Here is a 20608-nt window from a genome sequence, read left to right on the forward strand (position 1 = left end):
TACAAGGAAAAACAATTGTGTGTGAGTGACAAAAATGGCAATAATCATGCGTGATCTTAACTTCCCATCTAAAACTCTCCGTTCCATTGTAAAAACGTTTGGAGAACCATAATCAAAAAAATCCCACATGTCCCATAAAACATCACGAAGGAATATCTTGGTAATTGATTACTCTACTGGTGACTTAATTTTGCTATTTTCTTGGAAACCATCTCTTGAATTGTGAGCATCAGAAAAGGCTTTTTATTTGCCAGCAAGAAATAAATATGTGATTAATCTTTGTTCGTTTCATGTATAAGAACACTGAGACTCATCTGCAGTGCACATCTTTTGCGTTTCTATCGATTTTAATAGTAGCGTGTCTTTTGATTCTTCCCAACAAAGTATATGACCTCGCATTCCCGACATGAAACTGCATCTGCCAAGAATACTCCAATTGTTGGAGGGAATCCTGAGGAACAGAATGTACATGTATTTGGAAAGGCAAGGACTGATTCGGGACAGTTAACATGGCTTTGTGCGTGGGAAATCATGTCTCACAAATTTGATTGAGTTTTTTGAAGAAGTAACAAAGAAGAGTGATGAGGGCAGAGCAGTAACTGTGATCTATATGGACTTCAGTAAGGCGTTCAACAATGTTCCCCATGGGAGACTGATTGGCAAGGTTAGATCTCATGTAACAGCAGTGGACCTAACATCGACCCTCGTAGTACGCCGCCAGTACCTGGACACCAAGAAGAACATGTTCCAACAACTACAACAATGTTTTCTATTGGCAAGCCAATTATTGATCAAAGCTGCAATCTCTCCCACAATTCCATTCCACAGCATTTTGTATAATATCCTATTGTGGGGAACCTTATCGAACAACTTTCTGAAACCCATATACACCACGTCAACCGGTTTACTGTCATCTCCCTGTTTGGTCACTTTGTCAAAAAAGTCAATAAGATTCGTTCGGCAAGGCCTACCCATCACAAAACCGTACTGCCTGTCCCTGATCAGATTACTCTTTTCTAGATGGTCATAAATCCTATCTATAATAACCTTTTCCAAAATGTTGCCAACAACTGCAGTGAGACTCACTGGTCTGTAATTACCAGGGTTGTCTCTACGACACTTTTTGAACACGGGAACAACATATGCAATGCTCCATTCCACAGGCACTATTCCTGTAGACAACGATGATTTGACGATCGACGCCAAAAGGCTCATCAATCTCTTCCCTTGCTTCCCAGAGGATCCTAGGACAGATCCCATCCGGCCCAGCTGACTTATCTATTTTCACACTCTGCAGTATTTCTAATAGCTCTTCCTTGTGAACCTCAATCTCTTCTAGTCTACACGCAAGTATCTCTGTATCGTCCTCGCCAACATTTTCATTTTCTATAGCGAACACTTTCGAAAAATATTTATTTAGTGCTTCCCCCATCTCCTCTGACTCCACGCACAACTTCCCACTATTCTCCTTGATTGTCCCAAATTTAACTCTCATCATTCTTTTATTCCTGACATACCTATGGAAAGCCTTTGGGTAAACCCTGAACCTATCTGCCAACAACTTCTCATGTCTCCTCCTGGCTCTTCTCAGCTCTCTTTTTAGGTCTTTCCTGATATCGTTGGAACCCACGAGCGCTCTAACTGAGTTTTCACATTTTGTCCTAACATAAGACTTCTTGTTCTTCTTGACCAGGGATTCCACTTCCTTTGTAAACCGCGGCTCACGCATTCTATATCTTCCTCCCTGTCTGACAGATACATACTTATCTAGGACACACAGGAGCTTTTCCTTGAATAAGCTCCACATTTTAATGTGCTCACCCCCTGCAGTTTCCTACCACATTCTACCCTTTCAAAATCTTACCTCATTGCATCGTAATTTCCCTTCCACCAGCTGAACCTCTTGCTCCGTGGAGGACACCTATCCCTTTCAATCACGAAAGTAAACCTGAGAGAATTGTGATCGCTGTCTCCAAAGTGCTCACCTACCCCCGAATCTAAAATTAGCCAGGCTCGTTACCCAGTACTAAATCGAAAGTGGCTTCGTCCCTTGAAGGCATGTCGACATACTGTGTCAGGAAGCCCTCCTTCACACACTGGGCAAAAACTGACCCATCTATAGTACTCGTACTGTCGTGATCCCAGTCAATATTTGGATTTTGTCTTGAGTGTTCCAGAGTTTTTCATTTTCCCAGAGTCCAGATGAAGTTTGCATTCCTCACGTACGTGAGCGATAATTCTTTCAATGTCTCAGATCAGTTCCTGTCGCGACAACATCAGAGTCAATGTCCCGTCCTCTACTCGGTCCGAAAGTTCACACTTCTTCATCCTCCTCTGATTCCATTTCCCAAAGAGTTTCTCAAGATTTCCAAAGCTGGAGCCTAAATTATATGGTTTGCTTCTTAAACATTTTTCCAACTGACAACTGACAATATTTTCACAGTATCTCTTCAGAATCACAGTATCTCTTCAGAATCTTGCACCATGTCCAGGGATGAGAAATCCCGTTTGGTGGAGAGATTCCCGAGGCTGGTGAGTTTCACTTTGGAACAAAGATGGTTAAGTGGCAATTTCCTGCGGTTGTTTGTAATGATGGGAGAGGGAGCGGTGGGGAATGAGCACTTTGACGAGCAGGAGGAAGTGTTGCCACTGACCCGAGTCAGAGAACAGAGGACAGGGATTAAAGGAATCTAATGAATAGCAGCACTTCTGCTTAGGACGTTCACTAACAACTGCAGAAACCCGATGTATCGAGCAGTGTATCTGGAAAGAGAAACAGAGATAATGTTTTAAATATGGGTCATTTCTGATGAAGAACTCGAGTTTCCCAAGTCTAATCAAATGACCGGCCTCCTTTACAAAATAGGTTTTCTGAACTTTGAGCGAGAATTGTTCCAGCAGGAAAGCATTCATAACGTAGTTAGCAGGATTCGAACCTACGTGGGGAAACCCCAATGGATTTCTAATCCATCGCCTTAACCACTCGGCCATGACTACAGACAGTGGAACAGGGTTGAGCACAGTTCATATGTGGCAGGCTTTCAAAGGTAGGTTAAATATAGTGCAGGATAGGCATGTCCCGTTGAAAGCAAAGGATGTGAAAGGCAATATTCGTGAACTGTTGATGACAGGACAATTGTACGACTCGCCAAGAGGAAAAGGGAAGCATACATAACGCCCCGGCAGCTAAGAACATAATGGTCCCTGGAGGAACATGAGAAGATTAGGACAAGTCTTAAACGAGGAATGAAGGGGGTTAAAAGGGGTCATGAAACAACTTCACGCTAGCAAAATTGAGGAGAATCCTAAAGCCTATTATTCATATATAAGAAGCAAACGGGTAACCAGAGAAAGGATTGGTCCACTGAAGGAAAATGAAGGATGGCTGTATGTCGAATCTGAGAGAGTGGGTATGATTCTGAATGATTATTTTGCATCAGTGTTCACTGAGGAGAGGAACATGATGAATGATGAGTCTAGAGTAAAACATTTGATCAGTCTGGATCATGTTGACATAAGTAGGGAAGCTGTGTTGGGCAGGCTAGGGGTAATTAATGTGGACAAATCCCCAGGAACGGATGGGATCTATCCCTGGTTCCTGAGCGAGGTGAAAGAGGACATAGCTGGGGCCCTGACAGATATCTTCGTGGCATGCTTCAGCACAGGTGAGGTTCTGGCCGACTGGAACGTTGCTCATATTGTCCCCTGTCCAAGAAGGACAGTAGGGATATTCTGGATAACTACAGAACAATGGGCCTAACATCAGTGTTGGGAAGGTTGCTGGAGAAGGTACTGAAGGATAGGATCTATTCATATTTAGAAAATAACGTGCATGTCAGTGAGAGGCACAGAGTTTATCGGGGAAGTGCCCAAATTGATAGATGAAGGAAAGGCTGTTGATGTCATATACATGCACTACAGTATGGAGTTAGATAAGGTTCCCCATGGTAACCAAATACAGAACGTAAAGTAACATGGTGTGCAGGGTGTTCTAGACAGGTGGATAAAGAATTAGTTGAGCAATAGGAGACAGAGAATGGCAGTTGAATGGAGTTTCTGGAAATGGAGAAAGATGACCAGTAGTGCTCCACAGGGGTCAGTGTTGTGGCCACTGTTGTTTGTGATATACATAAATGATCTGGAAGAGAGCACTGTTGGAATGATCAGAAAGTTTGCAGATGACACGAAGTTTTCTGGACTAGCAGAAAGTATAAGTGACTGTTTAAGAATACAGGAGGATAGAGATATACTGGAAAGTTGGGCGGAAAAGTGGCAGCTGGAGTTCAAAACAGACAACTGTGAGGTGACACATTTCGGTCAGTCTAATTCTAGCTGGGGTTATACAATGAACGGAAGAGCTTTGGGAAGTTGATGGACAGAGAGATCTGTGAGTGCAGGTCCATTATACACTGAAGGTTGCTGCACACGTGGATAGAGTAGACAAGCAGGCATATAGTATGCTTGGCTTCATTGGATGGGGTATTGAATAAAATGGCTGGCAAGTCATGTTAAAATTGAACAAAACATTGGTCTGGCCACACTTAGAATACTGTGTAAATTTCTGGTCGCCACATTAGCAAAAGGATGTGGACGCTTTGGAGAGGGAGCGTAAAAGGTTTAAGCGGATGTTGCCTCGTATAGAAGGTGCAATCTAGGAAGAGAGGTTGAGGAGGTTAGGTTTGTTTTCATGAGGAAAAAGGTGTTTGAGGGGGACCTTTTTGAGGTTTACAAAATCATGAAGGTACAGACAGGGTAGATAGAGAAAAGTTTTATTTCCCAGTTGAAGGATTAAATACCGAGAGATCACGCTTTCAAGGTGAGAGGTGAAAAGTTTAAGAGGGATACACGCGGCAACTACTTGACACAGCGGGTGGTGGGTGTCTGGAACGCGTTCCCAGCAGAGACGGGAGAGGTAATCACGGTAGATACATTGAAGATGCGTCTGGACAGATGCATGAGTAGTTGGGGAGCAGAGGGATACAGATGCTTAGGAATTGGGTGACAGATTTAAACAGTAGATTTGGATCGGCTCAGGCTTGAATGGATGAAGGGCCTGTTCCTTGTCTGTACATTTTCTTTAGTCTTTCTTCTTAAATTACGCCAATTTCATTACAAAATTTGCGAGGTCTAAGTGCCTGAAGTGAATCGATGCTGAAACACTAGTCAAAACAAATCTGAGTGATGGCTTTTGTGTGGTAGCGTGGTCGAGTGGTCTAATATGCTGGATTTTAAGCTTCAGTTTCTATCGAATCGTGGTTTCAAATACCAGCATCGTAAGTGAACTACGATGTGGAGATGTATGTGAGCGCAGTGCGCATGCGTGGATGCCTTTTAATTTGAGTGTTTGCAGCTCCTCAGTATGCTTACCCTCTCGGTGATAAAATCAGCGACCGTCACTGAAAACAACGCAAGTTCCTGCTGTCCGACGTATCCTCATATCCCGTCGATAACATTGCTTTTGGATATCTGCGTTGCCAGTTTCTGTATCTTAAATGGTCAGCGCAGTTGGCTGAAATGTTGGTGGTTCGAGCCCACCCAGGGAATAAGCCTCAAATATTTCAGCACAAGCATTTACCCCCACCATATATTGACATTGTAACTGGGAAAACTCATCCATGATTCACCCCAAATCCGCAGGGAGTGAGACGTTTACACGCAGCAGAATACGACATCACTTCCTCCAAGCTCCCGATGCCAACAGAAAGCGGCCACTGCAGCTTCAATCAGCGACTTTCTGCCAAGCCATGGGAAACAACTCGTGCAAACTCCTTCCTTAGTAACAGCTCTTTCCGTGTGAAAGGAGCAAAACTTTCACTTTAAATTGGAAAGGGCTTCAGGACATTGGAATGTCGCTCCAGTCGTTGGAACATGTTATAAATAAAACTCCTGACTTGAAAATGAGAAGTGGTAAAGGTTTCAGGTAGAAAGAACAAAGAAAGTGTTGATTGAGACGACTCTGTCCAACACTGTAAACGGAAATGATTGGGTTTCCTTAGTTAATTTCCCGACTGATTTACTGTCTGCCAGAGTGATTGGAAATCACATCAGCGACATAAAGGTGAGGGTAAAAATATGAAGATATTAAGGCTGAACCTTAAATCCCGGGACAAGTGCTGAATAGATTGTAATGCTTTGAAGAAATAACTGAAGTGAAAGGTGTGAATGATATTTTTGTGATTAGGAGGAATGAACTGGATCCTAACAAACTGCTGATGAATTATGCTCGCAATGTAATAGCAAACTAATCCACAGTGCACCGTGCTTGGTTAGCTCATTTGGTGCAGTGTGAGATGCTTAATCTGTGGTTGGTGGGTGCAAGCTTCACAATGGGCGCTTTCACCGCTTAATACAATTCCGGCTCTTCGTTCCACGTGCAGTATTGCAACCCTTCGCAGGGGAATGTTCTTGCTGCTTTCATTGTCCGCGTGCTTTTGATCACACGTCGGTTTCTGAGTGAACACTGTTTCCATTTTACTGGAGACGCCAGAGACAACTTTATCAGTGCAGCCGAAAATACAATGAATGATGTCCGTTTCAAAACGTAAGGTTCCAAACCAACCGTGCACCACCCAAAGTGTTCAAAGGCACGGAAAGCGAATGGCCACTTGCTAGGGGTCTGACAGAGACGGATCAATATCACATGGGTCCTGAACCAATTTTCAGTGATTCAGATTGTTCTGATGGAAACCGAAGGGAACTCTCCCTCAAAGTTTTGCAGTTGTTCTTCTTGTGTTTAACGTAATGAACAGTATATTGTCAGTAACGAGGGTGGAGGTGCGGCAGGATCGTGAGGTTTCAGTGTGGGACATAGACACAGTAAGTCAAACATGCCCAGAGCACGGGAGAACTGCTTGGTCCAGGATCACTGCCATCTTGTGTTTCTAAACCAACAAATGAAATTACTGGAAAATCTCAGCAGGTCTGGTAGCATCTTGGAGATATAAATCGATTTAAGACTTCGGGACTAGTGACACTTCTTTTCCATGTCCATCTCCACCTGCTTTTGCACACTCTTCCTTTTTATTGAATGTCTCCTGACTTCCAATTTTCTATTCAGATTCTCATTTATTACTTCCTCTCCAACCATTTTCCCAGTCTCCAATTTTGTATCAGGACTGTTCCATCTTTCACATTGCCCAGGACATCGAACTGACCAAATATTTCTGTTTCTATTTCCTTAGATAGCAGATGGCCAGAGACTGGAAGGCAGTGTTATTCAGAAAACTCATTCATGATTCACCCCGAGTCCACGGGGAGCAAGATGTTTACACGCAGCAAAATACGACACCATGTTCTCCAATCGCCCGATGCCAACTGAAAGCGGCCACTGCAGCTTCAATCAGGGCTTCCTGCTAAACCCTGGGACACAGCTCGTGGAAACTCCTTCCTCATTAACTGCTCTTCCCGTGGGAAAGGAACAAAACTTCCATTTCAAATTGGAAACGGCTTCAGGAGATTGGAAGGTTGTTCCTGTTCTTGGAACGTGTTATAAACAAAACTCCTATCTTGAAAATAAGAAGTGGTAAACGTTTTAGGCAGGATGAACAAAGAAAATGTTGATTGTGAGGACTCTGCCTTGTCAGCAGATGGGAAATTCCCAATAGTGTAAACAGAAATGATTGGGTTTTCAAAGGTAATTTTTCGACTGATTGCGTCTGACAGAGTGACTAGAAATCACTTCATGTGAAAATATTTGGGTTGAATCTTAAATGCCGGGACAAGTGTTAAATAGATTGTAATGTTTTGAAGAAATAACGAAAGTAAAAGATGTGAATGATGTTATTTGTGATTGGGAGGAATGAGCTGGATCTTTACAAATTGTTGTGCCAGGTGAATTATGCTCAGAATAAAATAGCAAACTAATGCATCGTGTCCCAAGCCTGGATATCTCAGTTCGGCGCAATGTGAGTTGTTTAATCAGAGAGTCGTGCATCCAAGCCCCATCATAGTCGTTGTCACTGTTTAATAGAGTTCCAGCTCTTCGTTCCACATGCGGAATTGCAAGCCAACGCTGGTGGAGGATTCCTGTTGCTTTCGCTGAAACATATGTCCTCCTGCTTTGATCACATGTCGGTTACTGAGTGAAAACTGTCTGCACTTTACTGGATTCGCCAGAGACAACTTTATCAGTGCAGCTGAAAATGCTATGAATGATGTCCATTTTACAACGTGAGATTCCACGACATCCGTGCACCGACCAAAGTGTTCAAAGACACAGAATGCGAATGGCCATTTGTTAGTGGTCTGACAGAGACGGCTTAATGTCCTATGGGTCCTGAACAAAAATTAACTTATTTAGAATGTGCTGATGGAACGGAACGGAGCTCTCCCTGTACATTTTGCAATTGTTCTTGTTGTGTGCTCATGTAAGTTTATGTAATGAACAGTTTATTGCCAGTAACGAGGGTGGGAGTGGGGAAGGATTCTGAGGTTTCAGTGTGGGACAGACGTGATCTGATCGAACGGGAAAGTCAAATATTCCCAGAACGTGAGAGAGCTGATTGGTCCAGGATCACTCCCATCTTCTGTTTCAGAATCAACAAATGAAATTGCTGGAAAATCTCAGCAGGTCCGGTCACATCTTGAAAATGAAAACCGAATGAGATTTCGGGACTGGTGACACTTCTTGTTCCATCTCCATGTCCCTCTGCCTTTCTACAAACTTCCTTTTTATTGAATATGTCCTGACTTCAAACTTTATATTCAGCTTCACTTTTATTGCTTCCTCTCCAAACATTTTCCCAGTCTCTAAAACTGTATCATGCTTGTTCTATCTCTCACTTTGCCCAGGACTTCCAACTGAACAAATAACTCTGTTTCTATTTCCTTAGATACCAGACGGCCAGAAATTGGAAGACATCGGAGCGGTTAGCGCTTTCAGAATATCTAATCTGCTCCGCCATTCGATCTTGGCTAATATCGTTCTTGACCCCATTCTCCAGTCCTCTACCTGAACACTTACTCCCCAGTCTAAGGATCCAGTCTTTTTCCCAGAGTGGGTCCTAATCCGTCCCAAAACCCTCTACATGTGTTGGCAGCTGTTACACCATGTCTACGTGACATCAATCTCAGTTTCAGTGATTATCGGCAAAGACGAACTGTTCTGAGCAGCTCGATCGGGTCTCTGGCTCCACTGTGATCCTGCGGGGGAGCAGCAATCACCTACAACTCCTACGGAAATGATCGGCGCTTCAAAAAAAAACGGACAGAAAGAAAGATAGGCTTGTGTGTCAAGATATGTGGAGGTAATTGCTTTCTGACCTGGTCAGTAAACCTTACTCTGTATATCCCCGCACATTCTAGCTGTTGTGGTGAAAGGGAATACAAGTCCAATTAATTGCCATCTACGCTTTTATTCGATATGTGTCCTCCTTATTCTGAATATGCAGGGAGTTGCCAGCACTGATGGTCACCATTTCTAACAGTGCATGCCGCGGGCCCTGATCTTTTCTGGAGAGTAGCAGTATCAGTTTGTGCGAAAGTGGCCCAGTACAAAGCTGAGAAGAAACATTGTTGTTCCCTCTTTCCGGACGACAGTCTTTCATATCATGATCGATGGGGCTTTATTGTATTCTCATCAGCAAACCTTGTTTTGAATTTACTCGCCCAATACTACTGTAGCGGTGAAAAGAATATAATTCAGAATACCTGCTGCGTCAATATCATTTTCAAATTTCTATTCGCAGTGGTCCTTCATATGTGGCGATGTCTATATCACTGCTGGCCATCCTGTTTAAGAGTGCCGTGACATATGTTCCTCTGTCTTGGCGCTGCAGGGAAAATTGTCTGCGCCTTTTCAGCCAATATTTCCTGGATATTTCAACATCGTATTCTTTATTTTTTTCAATCATGTCCTCTTTAAGGACACAGTTACCGGGCACTGGTCATTTCTGTAACAACAGTACCACATTTGCTCGACATGCGAAGGTGGCCTGGATCAGTAACAAGGAGGACATTCATTTCCTTCTGTCACAGCGAACACTGGATTCATGATGTTCGTCTCTGTCAAATGCATCCGAAAATGTGCTCTGAAAGCTTCATTTGAACGCTGTCTGGCGTTTCTCAACGTGCGTCAACCAAAACCAGAAATCCTCAATCATAGTTTGGAGCAGTTCACATAATGGAGTTTAGAAGCAGCCGACATGGATACAGTTCATTCAGTCAACAACAGGAATGAAAAGATTTACAGGCACAGATGAACTATCGACTCTTGTTCTCATACTGTTACTAATATTACCGTGTGGCCTGAAGTCTAAGCCATGTTGTAACTGAAAATGAGGAAATCACAGACAGGCTGCCGAATGACGCAGTATGTATTTTGTTTTCTTGTTCTCACAGAGTTCCAGGAAAGTATGACAGCGAGGGAGAGGAATGCAAGTCAAGTGCAGCTCCGGTGAAAAACGTTCTGTCTGATTCAGTCATCAACAAGAAACGTGAATGCGACGAAAGCGGGAAACCTTTCCACAACTCGAACAAAGCAATCACGAACAGTGACCACCTCTTTGACACCTCAGATCGTCTTTGACCTTCCCTGAATATGTATAGAAACTAATTTTTGTACACCTCAAAGTGAGAACTGTTTGATTTACCGACAATAAGTGAGTCGCATGTCCTTGATTCCCACATAGGTTTGCAACTCAGCTTGCAGCCAGGTAGCAGTTGCTCATGGCTCTGCTGGATAATGCACTATTATGGAGAAAGAACAGGAAAGTTGGAACTCTTATTGGCTCTGGGTTTCGAATACTTGCTACGTGTTCTGCCATTCTCGGATTCCAGTACTAAACCAGTTTTTCAGTTCATCCGAGATGCAGGAGAGTCGGCGTTTCTGGCAGGAGTAGAATTCATCATCTCCAGTGATCACTTTATCTGAGGAGAGAAAATGAACAAAGTTTCACACAGCGACTAATCGGAATTGCATTCCGTTTCAGCATGGTAGAAGGTATGGGCTAGCAAATTCAAAGCCAGATTTGCTGATGAGAACAACAAGCACGACCGCTCAGATAGAGCAATTCCTTCCTACCGCTTATTCTGCAGAACTGGTGAAGTTGCTGTGAGTATGCTGCAGGGTATCATCAGGTACATGCTCTTAGGTTTCCGGTTTTGGCCTGTGTGCTCGCGTGGCTGAGCAACCCGAGACTCTGATTTCAGATTCCACTTCTTAAGAAGTCTTGTGTTTGCATCCCTGCGCGGCCACGTGTGCTGATGGATTAAGCTGGCAACGTTTTGCAGGGATGAGTTTTGTTAAGGTTGAACAGAAAAAAAAGCAGTCATTTCTTCTAATCTGGCTGTGATGTGGCACAGCAGAAAACAACCAACATGTCAGTGCCCATGTTTTCCCCATCTGCTGTAGTTGTCACGTTCCCCTCCAGCTCGAAAGGCCACCCCAGCATAATATGCAACTCAAAAACAGGCTGCGCCAATCTTTCATATTCCAGACAATTTGCATTTTTCACCGTTTCTCTGAAAGTGAATGGAGATATGTATTTCCCTGTTTATGGGAAATTAGGTTCTACATTGAATCTGCTCGCAGTTTTCTGTTGTTGCTGCGAAAAGGAGGGAAATTGCGATGTGAAACTTGGTTACTTTTCCCTAATTTCCTTAATTTCTGTCCTGATGAGAGAGGCTGGTGATTGGTCCTCTCGATCCGGTGGAGACATCAGCCCAATTGTTAACCTCATCTAATCGAGACTGTAACTGGTAATCTTCACTTTTCATGGTTCATTCTTAGTCAGTTCTGATTCATGTTACTTGAGCACTTTCCTGGAAGTATTGGTGCACAAAGGCGCCAGTACGTTGAAAGCACCATTTGGAATTGCCTCGCTGCAATTTGTGTGAGCAGCCCATGACCCAGACGACTCGCTCTGCCTGACAGACAGCATTCATGAGCCCGTGTGTCTGAAAATAGGTTCTCTTTGTCAGTTCTGCTTCTGTTCATGAGTTGTCAGGTGTTTGGTTTCGCTGGAGAGCTGCGCGAGCAACATGAATTGTGAGGTATTTCTGCAGCCAAAATCTCCCACTGAGAAGTTGGGAATGTGTCAAGAAGAATGGTCATTGGCAGCCTAAGACCAGAAAAAAATGATTCGTTGCTGGTTTTAACCGAAGCAGCCTGTGGGAGTTATCTCAAATGGGAGAGTACTCGCTTTGCATGCGAGAGATTGCGGGGTTGCTAGCTGCGTTCTCCATCCCCTTTTAGGGCGGCACCGTGGCTCCGTGGTTAGCCCTGCTGCCTCACAGCATCAGTGTTCCACGTTTGATTCCTGTGCGTAGTTTGCACATTCTCCCTGCGCCTGCGTGGGTTTCTTCCCACACTCCAAAGATGTGCAGGGCAGGTGAATTTTACATGCTAATTTTCCCATAATGATCAGTGCATTAGTTCGAGGGAAATTGGTCTGGGTGGGTTACTCTTTGGAGGGTCGGTGTGGCCTAGTTGCGCTGAAGGGCCGGTTTCCATACTGTAGGGAATCTAATCTAACCATCTTACAGAAAACTAGCCCAACGCACTGACCAAGTGATGAGTGCCTATTCAAACTGGTGTTCGCCACAGCAGCATCTCATAGTGGCTGAGCCCGTAAACAAACGTTCTATTTGCCAAATTTTCACGTTTATTCTTTTTCAACTTTCCTGTCTGTATACAGATCCATATGCATTTGAAATGTTGAGAGTATACCAGACTCCACCAGTAAATCTGACAATTCATTCCAAACTCGCAAACCTTTCTGTGTGAAAAAAACAATGTCCTTCAGATCCCTTTTAAATTTTACCACTCTCCCCTTAAAACAGTGTTCCCTTGCTTTGAACTTGCCTGCCATGGGAAGAAATATTCATTGACCATTTAGTCTACCGTCTCCTTCATATTGATATAAACCTCTATAAGCCCATCCCTCAGCCCTCAAGCTCCATGGAAAATTTTCACATCCTATTCAGCTTTACGCTACAATCCAAACACTGTAAGCCTTGCAACATCCTCATAAATATTATCGAACTTACGCCAAGTTGGCCATTGCAAGTGTGTGTGGGTAAGTGCCTGAAGTAAGGCGATGCTGAAACACTAATCATGAAAAACTTGGTTGCGGGGTTTGTGTGGCAGCGTAGCAGAGATGTCGAAGGAGCTGTCTTTAAACTATAACCTCGATCCAGTCATTGATTTGAATTCCCACCACAACCAGAACCACAGGTGAAGTCGGGAACTCTGTTTTTCATGAAAAACCTATAAACATTGAGATGTCAGGATTTGATCCCATATTTGGCTGTTTTTTCACAGGAACTTTCATTAACTAAGGCTGAGGGACTGCCCAAGCTCAACGATTCAAAACTATGCGTGCATTTACTTGACTATTCGAACACAGGAACTCGGACTCATTTTTGTGTGTTTCACAGATACTCGGTGTAAATTTAAAACAGCCTCTGGTTATGCAAAAGAGTTCAAAGCTGGATATTCTCCACTGAAAATGCACAGGAAGAGGCAATCTCTTATTACTTTTGTTGTAAACTGATAACTTAGACTGTTTAAACTGACAGAATAACGCGGATCCATCCATCCTCTTGGGCACCTTTAACCGCGTTAATATCAGCAAAGGTAAACTCACACTAAGCGGAATGGGCTCATTGCGGTGAATTGTTAAGGAGTGGTGTTTGAGTCAGAGTGAATAGTGGTCAGTAAATACTGACACTGACATTGAACGTTGCAACACCAGCTCCTCACTCACTTGCTGTCTCATGCCTCCCAGTCATCATTGCCTTTCACATTTTCCTCTCGTCCGTTCCACTTCTCAACTTATTCCCGACAGCTTGCAAGTGTTCCCTTAGAAACTGCAGCTTTAGGAAACGTATTACTGGGATAAAGTCATTGCTCAATGTGATGGGATGCACCGTCAATCCCTAATTACTCGAGAGATTGAGATTATGAGTTACTCCGCATAACCCTGGATGTCCTCAGTTGCGGGGTACAGGCATAATGCCATGAGGCAAGGGTTTAGACGCATTGACATTGAAGGAACAGCGAAATATTTTCAACTGGGAAACGCGAGAACCTTGGAGGGGTAATTGCTGTGATAGCTTTCGCTTGTATTTGCTGCCATTGTCCTTCCAGACAGATGCTGATCGATCACTGAATTGTTCTGGCAGGATCCGTGTGTGTGTTCTGGGTGCAGCCAGGATTTAGTTTTCATTCGGATAATTCACAAGAAGAGAATTAAATCTACATCTCCTAACTGGGAACGAAAGCCTGTTCCTGGCAATGCAAAATCAGACTCGTCTGCAGGGATGTCCATTGATACTGCAGCAGCCTCTGGGACCTGTACAAACTCTCGTGCCTGCTCTTCACGTCATAATTGTCTTTGTCAGCAGTGTTTCTCTCTCCAAGTTTCCAAGTCGGTTCATATTATCATCCTTGGTTTCAATGTGAAGAAGGCAATGCTGTGATAATCTGATGTTGTTCAGCAGATATACTGCAGCAAGTTAAGTGAAGACTGATGCAAACACGAGCTCGTTTTGAGCTGCGCTGATGTTTTGGCATCAAGAAAGGCATCGTTCAACTCGCCTCATTCCGGGTGACGGGCTCGAAATGACCAGTGGTTTCTCGCTGAATTAGTTCAGGCTCTGGAATGTAAAAAACTTCAAATATGAAAGTACAGTGAAAGGAAATGGTTCACAGAGTGAGGAATTCCAAGTGAAACAGTGACGGTGATTATGTTTGCTGATTTTTCACCTTGTGAATGCTGCTTCCCTGATGTGGACGTTTACATTACCTATAGACAAACTGTCACAGCCAAACCTGGTTTTTGGGTCAGTGACGGAATTGGTAACATGCCTGACGTCGAGTTTGGGGATTGTCGGTTCGCATTTAAAATCGCAAGGATGCAGCGTGCGCGTCCATTCCTGTTGTCTGTCAGGAACGGAAGGGTTTGTGTTTTCGAATTTACAGTTTCTTTCGTCCACTTCAAATTCTAGCTCAGAGCAACGTCTCTCATTGTCTGCAGAACTGGCTTTGGTTTAACCAAAAGCTGCCTTTTGGCGGTTGAACTTGCATGTTGGAGCGGACAGCTGAATTGAAGCACAAGGAGCTGGTCAAATCCTGAGAACTCTGCCACTCTCGGGGAATGTGTCTGTGTGTCTCTTTCTGTCGGAGACACGACGTGGGTAATAACACAGTGTGACTATGTCAAACTTCAATCCCATTGTTGTGTCATCTAAGATCAAAGCGAGAACCTCACTGCCATTTGCACTAGAAACATCAGAACACATAAGGTTATGGACCAAAGCTGGAAACAGGGAATGGAATAGACGAATGTCTTTAAACCAGACTGCACCATGGGCCAAATGGGATTTTCCATACTGCAAAACTTGAAGACGAGTAGAAAACAATCTGCAGTGAAACTGATAAGAAATGAAAGGGAAAAGCCATTTCATTGAGAATAAGTGCAAGAGCGTCTGTCTTCATTCAGTGTAATGTCGTAGTTAGGATTTGGAACTAGAACTGCTATGGCATTAGTTCTATTTTCGGACAGGGAATGAATGTTTTATTGTGCAAGCATATCGTGGTACCAGTATTTCTGACCACTGGTCCGATCCTGGTAATGCTTGGTTTTGTGCCAGGTTATAAAAAATCAAAAAGATGCAGGTTTTGGAAAGCTGAACTAAAAACGAGAATTGACAGAGAAACCCGCTACACCTGGCAACATCTGTGGAGAGAAACAGATTTTTTTTCAGATGGACAGGAAACAGGTTAGTTATAGATTTCTAGGTTATACTGTTGGGAAAATGATAATCTTACCTATCGAATCAGGATATTTATCAAAATCACTCTTGAGCTTACAAACCTCGAATTTACAATCTTAAAAGGACTTAATCAGCTGTCATGCTATTTTCATTTTCCTGAGCTGGTGGAAGGCTATGTTTTAATGGCTACATTTCCTTTTGCTTTCTGTTATTTAGCAGTCACGCCGAATGGAGAATTGTTTCTTTCAGTGTCTGCCTCAATATGTGTCTTCGTTTTTTTTATATTTGTCTCTGTATCCTCCTAGGCCTTTTTCACATTCTCCGACTCTCTGGCTGTCCATATCCCTCATTTCCCATTTCTGCTCTTGAAAAGTGTGACATTCAGAGACAGTTTGAGATTCGAACTGCTGAGAGGCTTTCTGACGCCTGGCTGGAGTCGGTCGAAGTAGTCTCATATTCTCTGGATAATGCGTCTGTCACTTCGACCTGAGGCAAGGAGACATTTCTTCCTCAAAATCTAAAGACCCTTTCGAAGTTAAAGTTGAATTCCTTATCCAACAGGAAAAGAAAGTAACTACATGATAGCTGAAGAAGAACAAGGATGCATTTACTGTTGGTGTACAACAAATGAATGGTGACAGCAGAGACTGAGGGTGATCATGTCGTGGTGTCAGTGCCATTACCACAACATTCCCCGGGAATGCTGCAGTGTCTCCTGCCTCACCACTTAATTTCCACAAAACTGGGAATGAAGGAATGAGAATACGAGGATGAGAAGCAGAAGTGTTTGTGGAACTGCGAGAAGAATCTCCAGGTTAAAATAGTAGTTAAAAAGAGCAACATACACGACTGGATTTAAACCTGGAAAATGATGCCGGAACTCGAAATCAGAATATATAGCAATTCAAACAGGACACTGAGTTTCTCGATCAGCAACACAATCCTTGCGAGAAATAACGAGCTTTCAATACAATGAGCAGGCACCAGTGTGATGGGAGGTGCTCTCACCAGCTAAGCCACGGCGCCACGTTAAAAGCCAGATTTGTCGTCCATATGTGCAATGCCTGAACCACTTGATCACAGAAATTCGAAAACGCGTTTTCTGTATTAGCGTTGCTCAGTATGAATGGCAATCAAACTTTGCTTGTGCAAAAGCAGACATTTCAATGCTGAGCATGCCCTACTGAAAAGGCACAGAAAAAGACAGTATCCTTTTGCATTGGCATCCAATCGATATTTTCATCTGTTTATACTGACAGAATAAAGAGGATGTGCTCATCTCCTCTCGCGTCGCATTAACCACGTTAATACACACGCAGGGATGTTCAAACCAAGATGAACAGGCTCATTGTTGTGAATTGACAGCAGTGGTGTGTGAGTCATTGCGAACAGTGAGAAATAAATGCTGAACCAATAGCACTGACACTGAGCCTTGCACCATTAGCTCCACATTCACATCTTGTGTCATGTCTCCTCGGCATCAGTGCATTTGACTTTAATTATTCTACCCTGCACCTCTCCTCAAGTTATTCCCGTCCGCTTGCAGTGTCGAATTAGTGCATGCAATTATTAGAAATGCATTTCTGGGACACAGTTGTCTTTCAATGAGATAAGATTCACTGCCCATCCCTAATTATCCCAAAGATGTAGGGGACGAGTTACTTTTGTCAACTCCTCAAAGACGCCACTCCTGACGCCACTCTGTCAATGTAACTCACTGAGGGAAGAGCAAACTGACGCCACTCAGTCAGTGTTACTCACCCAGGGAAGGACAGACTGACCCCACAATCTCAGTGTAACTCAGCAGGCTGATTCCACACTGTCAATATAAGTCATTCTCTGAAGAGCAGTCTGACCCCACTCTATAAATGTAATTCCCTCAGGGAAGAGCAGACTGATCCCATTCCGTCTATGGCACTCACCCAATGAATGAACACTAACCCCACTCCACCAATGTAACTCGCCAGGGAACAGCAGACGGAAGCCAGACTGTCAACATAAATTATCGAGGGAAGATAATACTGACCCCGCTCTTTCTATTTCACTCAGGCAGGGAAGAGCAGACTGTCACCACTCTGTGAAAGAAATTCGCCCAGGGAAAGGCAGACTGACCCTACTGTATCTGCGTGACTGAAACAGGTAAGAGCAACTAACCCAACTCTGTCAACGTACCTCCCTCAGGGAAGAAGACCCTGACCACTCTCTGTCCATGTAGCTCACCCAGGAAACAGTAGACTAACCCCACTCTGTCTATTTAAGTTCACAAAAATCCTCTGAAGTACGTCCTATCCAGACACTCCTATTACAGAGACATCACTGTCTCTGTAACCGTGTGCGTTCAATGGCGATTCCAAATAACCTGCAAATGTTTAGAATGTGGCAGCAAACCAGAGCAACCAAACAGAAATTGGGCGAATGTGCAAACTTCCATCAGGCTGTCACCTAAGCCTGGAATGGAAACCAAACCCGACAGCAGTCGTGATTATAAAATGGCAGAACAGAAACCTAGCAAAAAGAATTGCATCCCTGTGTGTTGCAACGATTCTGAGTATTAATTCAGCCCCCCCTTACTGTAGTTAATTTCCATTTTCATCACTGCCAACCTTCTTCAAAGCAAAGCACGCACTTGCTTTTTTCAGACTTCCTATATCCCGCTCTCATCCCGCTTTTTACCGAATCAGATTTCTGACTTTGCAAACTACGTCATAACAGGTTGACAACTGCAGAATGAGCTTTGTTCCGTTCTCCCCTGATGTTGATAGTAGTAATCCGGCATATTCGAGTAGGACTTGAGGCACTTGCGGGTGGTGTATTCGCGGCATTTTGGCATCTTTTTTTCATTTTCGGTCTACTATTTCGAGTTCATTGCGCAGACTTCTGAAGAAGACTTTTTGGAGTCGAAATGGTAACTGTGTTTTCTCTCGAAAGACAGACGTAGCTTTATTTCTGTTCTCTTATAAATTGATCTTCTTCTGATCTTTGCAAATGTAGTAGGGCGCATTACTATTGCTCGGTTTGAGTTTTAAAATCAAGAGAAACATGAAGGAGAGAATATCAAAGAACACAAAGTTCTGAGTTGTTAACATAATTTTTGCAGCAATGGTGGACATGAAGGTCAAATTAAGATAACGGTTCAAGAACACCGTTAGTCTGTGGAAGTGGTATGTGACTTTAGTTCCAAATATATGTTTCCGTTCTTCCAGTACATCTTTTTGACTCCCAGAAAACATTGATTGTTTTCTGTATTCACTTTGTTTCGCGACATCTGTCTTCTGGTCGACCAGGGACAACTTGAATTTGCGTCTGCATTGAATAAGATTTCGCTCTTTCTTTCGAGAAGCAAACCTGTGCATTATGTACCACTTACCATGCTGATGGCTAAGAAGTTCAAAATGAATTACGGTTTACGGATCGTGAGCAAGAATGAAGTGATCCACTTGCGAACAGATGTCACCACGCCCTATTCCTACATCGGGCCTGAACGGTCTATTGGCAGAGTCTGCAGACAGGAAATGTCGAAGTGACTAGTCCTTTGTTCAGTTTGATTTGATACCAATGGTAGTGCTGTTCTGGTGCAGAAATGTGTCAACATCTCTGACGTTAAGAGTCAATATTTAAGTCACATCTACTCCATGGAGTGTCTTCTCATATCTGAACATGCTGACACGAAAACATCTAGCTCCGATAGCAAAACTTTTTTTCATTAAACTGGGAGTATGTTTAACTAAGCAATTCAGACAGCCATGATGAATAATTGGCATTTGGTTCTTCAAGCTGACCTCTCCACACCAACTGCTCCAACGAAGGCCGTGGATAAGTTCCCCATCGATTATTTTGGTCAATTTTAGCCTCAACAACAACCAATTGTTCTGAACAATGCTACACCACAAACAGAGGGCTAAGTCTGATTTTCATCGTTAATTTTCAATTTCAGTTCTTAATGCACAGTTTCTTACGAATGTGGACAGCAGAAGACCGTTAACATTCCATTTCTAATATTTCCAGAAAATTCTACTCCGCTGATATCGCCTTGCCTTTTCACATCGCAAGCCAGGAACCTGAATCAGTCGAGTTCCTTTCCACACATGGAATTGCTTTTTTCTAAATCATTGACTGCTGATATAATAGATTATTGGCCTTGGGAGTCAGCTGTAAATTAGGTTGAACTTTCTCAGCTTGACTTTCAACTGTTCCTGAAAAAGATGTCATCACCTGCAGGTAAATGTATTGCATTGCTTCTTGTTTTGCTGAATTCCACCCCCCCGAACATCCAAATTTCATGATAGTTCGACAAATGTGTTGACACTGATTCGTGTTGGAAGTTGGTGGCTTTTTGTGTCTCGACACATAATTTATTCAATTAGATGACTGGGTCAGTCTTGAAATTACTTCGGATTCTTCACAGTTGAAAATTTACTTTCGATTGAATGCAACGCTCAAGCTCCACGAAATTCAAATTCTGCAAATGAATTAATGAGTTTTAAAAGATTCTACGCTGTGAACAGGATTCGAACCTGCGCAGGGAGACCCCATTGGATTTCAAGTCCAACGCCCTAAACTTTTGGCCATCACAGCTGCGGCAAGCCTGTTAATTTTCATAGTAAAATAACTGAATTCATTTGTTGGAAGAACAAATTGTCAAGACCCAAAGATTTCGCCAAATCCTTTGCAGATGCCCAGACGAACGGTACCTTCGCAGATTGACAGGCTTTCACTGCAAACTAGATTCTGACACAGCTGAAGTTATGGGAATGATTCTTCGTAGAATTATAGAGTCACGGATGTACACCACACGAAGAGAGGATCATTGTCTCACTGCGTCCGATCGATTTTGACTCAATTGCTCATCATCTGGTGCCAAATTAGATATGCTGTTGTGTTTTAATATTCA

The 20608-nt window shown here is 43.3% G+C and overlaps 2 non-coding genes across 2 annotated transcripts; both read right to left on the minus strand.

The window, feature by feature from the left end:
- Positions 1–2915: 2915 nt before the first annotated feature.
- trnas-aga (transfer RNA serine (anticodon AGA)) lies at positions 2916–2997 on the minus strand. Its single transcript has one exon. It is a non-coding gene; the product is annotated as a tRNA-Ser (tRNA).
- Positions 2998–20210: 17213 nt separating this feature from the next.
- trnas-uga (transfer RNA serine (anticodon UGA)) lies at positions 20211–20292 on the minus strand. Its single transcript has one exon. It is a non-coding gene; the product is annotated as a tRNA-Ser (tRNA).
- Between the last annotated feature and the right edge of the window lie 316 nt (positions 20293–20608).

This window comes from Chiloscyllium plagiosum, unplaced genomic scaffold (assembly GCF_037043375.1).
Source record: "Chiloscyllium plagiosum isolate Xiang-an unplaced genomic scaffold, Cpla_swu_hap1 HiC_scaffold_42, whole genome shotgun sequence".
Lineage (NCBI taxonomy): Eukaryota > Metazoa > Chordata > Chondrichthyes > Orectolobiformes > Hemiscylliidae > Chiloscyllium > Chiloscyllium plagiosum.